Raw genomic sequence first — 6,132 nt, forward strand, 5'->3', positions numbered from 1 at the left:
TGATCAGAGGAGCCCAGTGTTCAAGAAAGTCGCAGAGGGAAGAGGTAGGGTTCTACTTACCGCACCGGTGGGCAGTGCTGGAGAAGTTGCAGGCAGGCTCTGTGCCCATGAGTGGGCTATCGGGGCCTCAGCTCAGGCGGGGTGGAAGTGGCAGGTGCTCAAGGCCTTCCCAGGGCCTTCCCTTTCTGAAAGGCAAGGCGCAGACCCAGGTTACTTCCTGGAGCAACTGTGGCAGCAGGCTCCCTACTCAGAATGGGGGTCAGGGAAAGCAGGCTGCCAGGGGCTCTGAGATCAAACATCCCTTAAGGTGTTAAACTGATGCTGCAGAAGACTATTTGACAACATGGAAAAATGAACACAGTCTGTTATTAAGGGGGAAAAATAGGCTATGGCGCACTAAGAGATTGTGTTCTGACTTTTATAAATAAACACACTCACATGGGAACAAAGACTGTAAATGTTATCACCAAAGCACCATCAGTGGTTATCTCTGAACAGTGGCTGATGGATGATTTTTACTTTGTAATATCTTGACTGTATTTTCTCAATTTTCTATAATAAGCGTGTTATAAGAAAAAAAATTACTCAAGAAAGCAACACACTTTAAGCGAGCAAGCCTTTCACCAACAATTCCATTTGTAGGAATTTACTCCACAGAACACATAGAAACATGAAGAATGATCTTATTTTCATAAAAGAAAATTCTATTTTTGTTTATGCATAAGCAAAAATGCCTGGAAGGATCTGAACCAAACTGTTAACAGCTGTTGACTTCTGGGAGCCAGATGAGGGAGTTTTCTGCTTTATAGTCTCACATTTATTTGAATTTTTAAACAATGAGCAGAAGTTATTTTATAATTTTTTTTAAAGATTTTATTTATTTATTTGAGAGAGAGAGAATGAGAGAGAGCACATGAGAGGGGGGAGGGTCAGAGGGAGAAGCAGACTCCCTGCCGAGCAGGGAGCCCGATGCGGGACTCGATCCGGGGACTCCAGGATCATGACCTGAGCCGAAGGCAGTCGCTTAACCAACTGAGCCACCCAGGCGCCCTATTTTATAATTTTTTAAAAAGGCAAACAATCAAACAACATTCCTAGTCTTCCCTGGCTCTCTCTTGTTCTCCCTGCGCAGAATCTGGCTGAGAGTGGTGGGGTGGTCAGTGGGCTCACTCTGGGGGCTCAATTTCCATCCAAGCATCTTTAGGAAGGAGCTTTCTCTGGTCTCTAAGATTGCCCCCAAACTTAGAGCCGGGTGGCCTCGTGATTCCAGCTTTGACACCAGCCAGTTGCAGCCAGCAAACATTTCTCGAGGCTCTCTCTGCACCTAGTGGGCAGAACTGGGGAACATGATGCCTGCCTCAAGATGTTCGTGGTAGTGGGAGACCCATAGTGTTGCAGGGGCCCAGAGCATTGAGTTCTGCTGGGTCAGAAAGACTGGGACAGCTGCACCTGAGTGGGACATGAAGGATGGACAAACAGAATATCAATAGGAAGAAAAAGGAGGGCAAGGGCTTTCTGGGCAGGGGGATAAGTATCACAAAAGCAGAGGTGTTAAGGACCAAAATATGCTTAACATGCTCCATTTGGAATCCTAATATTCTGAGTGCTCTCCTTCTACCATTATATGCAGTCTTTTCCTCCTCTACAAGTAGTAGCCCCTGGAAACAGAAAAGCCATGTCGTGTCACCAGCAGCCTGTGTCGGGCTGTTGGGGGCAGAGGGGTGAGGGCTGAAGGCTGGGCCAGAGCGACAATTGCATTGGCCAGGTACATGGGAGCCACCGCCACATCTAGTTGGGTCTGTGCCCACACAGTAACAGCTGCTCGTGCTGCCCAAATGTCATAAGAACACCCCCTCCTTCTTCCTGTCCCCCCTATAAACTTTCACCTTCCTGCTTGGTGTGGTGCCTGAAATCCCACCACTAGTCCCTCTTTTGGGAATGGCTCCTATTATGAATGTGCATACGTTGGGAAGGGGACGGCATCTCAGGTGATAAGCCAGTTACCCTGAGGAACACAGGAGGGTGTGTTTTGATGGAGGAAGGAAAGGGACAGAGGAGGACATTTCAGGAGTGTAACAGAGGAAGAGGGAGGGTGAAGGGGGTGGGCTGTGCCTCCTGACTGTATCTCTCTTTCTTTCTGTATCTGTTTCTGCTCTGCTTCCCATCACCCCGTCTTTGGGGGTGGTTCAGGATTCCCGGAGAGAGAGAGTAGAATCATGGGTGTCCCAGAGTAAGGAGAAATAACCACGCCCTGGTGGGCAATTATGATTCAGCACCTTGGTCAGCACCCACCACTCCCCCACCACGCCTCTTCAAGCCCCCTTCATTTAAGCCTCTGACATAGCCCTTTGCAACTGACCTCTTGATGGAGTGTTTCGGGACAGTGAACAGAGTCAGGACCCAGGCAGGATGAGAGGAAGCCAGGAATATTGCCCACGTGGGAGCGGTCAGCCTCCTGGGACGACCTCTCCAGCTGAGCTCTGTGCTGACGAGAGACCTTATCTCTGTTTTCTATTCCTGCCGCCACCCCAGAGAGAAAGACCCAGAGCTAATGGCCTTGTCAGGTTCTGAGCAGGACAAACCCTGCATTAGACTTACAGAATCCTGGACAATCAGAGCCAGAACGTTGGCAATCAACTAACTGAATCCCTAGCCCCTCCCCAAAAGAGATGGGGACACTGAGGCCCAGGGAGAGAAAGGCACCTGCTTAGGGTCACATAGTACCTTCTTGAGTCTACCCCTGACCCTGAGAGACACATGAGTCTTGGCTCGAAGTTGAGACTTGACTCACAGTTGCACAAATGCACAATGGTGTGGAGGGAGGGTTAAGGTCCCACTTTGAATCCCAGGGGGACCCAGTTCTGGCTTCTGCTGCCTGTCACTGAAGTAGTCCTCAAAGTTGAGAAGCATTCCCAGGGAGGTCCAGTGAAGAATTTGGCTTTAGCTTTGGATGGGCCTGGGTCTTATTTCCAGCTCTGTTGAGTACTGTTTGTGGGTCCCCTGGGAGGTGATGTTTCTCCACTCAAACACTGAGAAAATGATACCAACCTCCCAGGCTTGTCTTGATGTTAGATAAGTACCAGCACTTTGTCTGCTGACCGCAAACTGGGATCCAAATAGGGATACAGTTCTCTCCTGCTCTGGGTAAGGTCTTTGCTGATCCCTCTTCCTCCCCCAGACTGTGATGCCTTTGCCTCCCCTCTTTGCTTGCCTGTGTTAAATGGGGGATTCCTGGTATCAGCCTGATAACCCCAGATTCTTCCATTCAGGAATTTTTTGGAAATGCCTTTGGAGATGCCCTGATTTCCCAGAGTCCTGAGTTGGGTGTGCAAATTTGGCCCCTATAGTTACTCCCAGACACTGGGAAATGGGAAGTGGATACTGGAATGTGGCCAGCACTTCTTGGACCTCATGCTGAGGCTGAGTGGGGGAAGGGTAGGAAGGACTGTGGAGGGGGTGCTTCTCCCCCAGAAGAGAAATCCATTGAGCAAAGATGGAGGGGCATGGCTTTGGGGGAGCCACAGAGATTTGAGAGCCTCAGGTGGGGTAGGGGGCTTGGGGATACTCTAGTCTCAAAATCACATCCCCCCAAACTGGGTGCTCTCCATCAACCAATCAGAGACCTTTCCCTCTTTTCCTGCTAATTTTCCCAATCTTTGTTCATGCCCCTCTTTCTAGAACCCCAAACAATTCAATGACTATGGTGACTCCCTCTCTGCTCTCCCTAGTTCCAGGTATAAGTGAAGAGGTCTGAGGCCTCGGGGGGCATTCAGTGTGACCTCCCTCATTTGCAGGTAAGGAGATGAGGAGAGAGGCTTCAGGGTACAGAAAGAGTCAACACAGAACTAAGACGAGGCTCAGGACTCCTGTTTCCCAGGTTGCTGTGCTGTGCAGCTGTGGGGCCCCAGGGCCTTGCCACTTACAGTGTGCATGGCTCATCTGTCCATATTCAGGCCCCTGCCTGACTCCTGGCCAGACTCCTTCCCCACCAGTCAGAGGTAGGATGGACCGCCTTCTCTACAGCAGACCTGGGGACATTACTGGTCGAGGTGGTCCCACTCTCCACACAAGGTCTAAGGACGAAGATAGACTCCTTAGGGTCAGACTCCTTAGGGCACTGACTCTGGGAGGCAGCTGGAGTTAGAGGCAGGACTTCCCTAAGTGCACTGCACTTTGCAGCTTACCAATAAATCATGAGATGGGTGTTATTATCCCCATTTTCCTTGTGGAAAACTGAGGCCCAGAGAGGTTAAGTCATTTCTCTAAAGTCATACAGTAATGGAGTCTGGGTTCAAGCCCAGGTTTGTGGAATTCAGGAGACCATGACACTGTCTCGTGAGCTCCCCTTTGCTCCCAAGGCTACCACTCACCCCTCTTCCAGGCAGACTGCCAGTCTTCCCTGACTAGTAAGTTGTAATGTAAGTGCTGGCTTTAGAACTTAGTTCTAATCCAAGCTTTGCCCCTTACCGGCGTGGGACATGGGACTGTGGGTATGTCACATCTTCTCTCTGAGCCTCATTTTCTACCTCTGTAAAATGGGCATAATATTATGTACTCAGTAGGGCTGCTTTGTGGATTAGCCATGTTAATATACGTATACTGCCTGGGAGAGAAAAGGTGGGCCTTTTTCAAAATAAATGGAACTGACCACTGACATTCTGTAACTTTAATACAAATTCATCATAACTCATAAAATGGGCAACATTTAAAATAAAAATACTGCTGGGGGTGGCCCAGATTCTGGTAGATGTAGGGGCGGGGTGAGATTGAGGATTCCTCCCACCTGAGAGGGATGCCAATGGGCAGCAGTTGCGAGGGGAGCCCCCCAAGTTCAGCTAGTCTGGCTCCTTTGGGATGAGTGTGGTCAGGGACCCCATGAGCTCCAAATCTAGGCTCTGGCTGAGAAAGCAAAGCTGAGGCTTGAGACATTTCGGCCACGCCTGCAGATCCACCTCCTGGGGCTGTCACCCCTGGGCAGGGCCAGAGCCAGGGAGCAGGACAGCTGGAGGCTCTGCTGCTTCAAAGCCAAGACCTGGAGGTGAACCCCTGTGCACCAGCTTGTTCGGCATCTGCTCTCACTTCCTTCTGCGCCCTTTTTGTGTGGCTGGGCCTGGAAAGAAGAATCCATTTCCCAGACACCCTTGCTGCCAAAGTTCTGGGCCGGGTTTGTGTTTCCCCAACAGTGCCCCTCATCCAGATTGGGATTTGGGAATTAAATTGAGTGGGAGAGAGGCGGGCCTCATAACATCCATTTGCTGGCATGGCCAGAAGGGGAGGGAGCACAGCTCTGTGGTCCTCGGCTTCCTGATTTGGTGGCTTCCTGCAGATGGGCGCAGCGTTTCTGATCAGGACAGGCATGATGAATCTGGTGGCTGGGAGTTATTCCTGGAAATCTAGCAGAGTCTGCTCCTCCAGTCCTTCCACTGATTCTGCAAAGCCATCAGGGATGTGATAATAAATCCTGTCTAATTAAACCAGCTAAAACAGCTCTTGTTATCTGCAACAGGATCCGAATGGAGACAGATGCCAAGCCTGATGGGAGGTCCCAGCCAACAGCCTGTCCCAGTGCTCAGGTCCTGAACAAGACACCGCTCCCTGCACCCTAATCTGGTCACAGAGGCCTGGTTGGACCCTTATCCAAGCTTCTGGGGACCTCCATCACCCAGTGATGCTTGGCCTGCAGCTGCCTTTAGGCTACTGGTCTCTGCGTCGGGCCCGGGGCGTGCCGTCATCCTGCTTTTCCACCTGTGGGCTGGAAGGTGGTGGCACAGTGACTGTAACGTGGGTTCATTGACTGGTGCCTCTCACAGGTCACAACATCATCTCTACCTGCAGGTCAGTGGGAAAAATAGGAACCATAAAGCTCTTGGTCTGGAGGTAGAAGGGTTCTCGGGCAACCCTAGGACCAGCTACTGCCTGTGTCCACGTGGGCTGGGGTCAAGGGTAACATGGCCCGTGGCTTAGTGAGGGGCAAGTCTTAGACGTGGGAGCATGAGAGGGTTCCTGTGTATCTTTTGGGCTGCCAAATGCTGGCAACACTCTGACACATCCTGAGATCAGGGCGCGTGGGCAGGAGGGAGACATAGGGAGGTGGTCCCCCTGACCCCCACCCCCAGAGGATGGGGATGAGGG

This window comes from Neomonachus schauinslandi, chromosome 4, assembly GCF_002201575.2.
Source record: "Neomonachus schauinslandi chromosome 4, ASM220157v2, whole genome shotgun sequence".
NCBI classification, from domain to species: domain Eukaryota; kingdom Metazoa; phylum Chordata; class Mammalia; order Carnivora; family Phocidae; genus Neomonachus; species Neomonachus schauinslandi.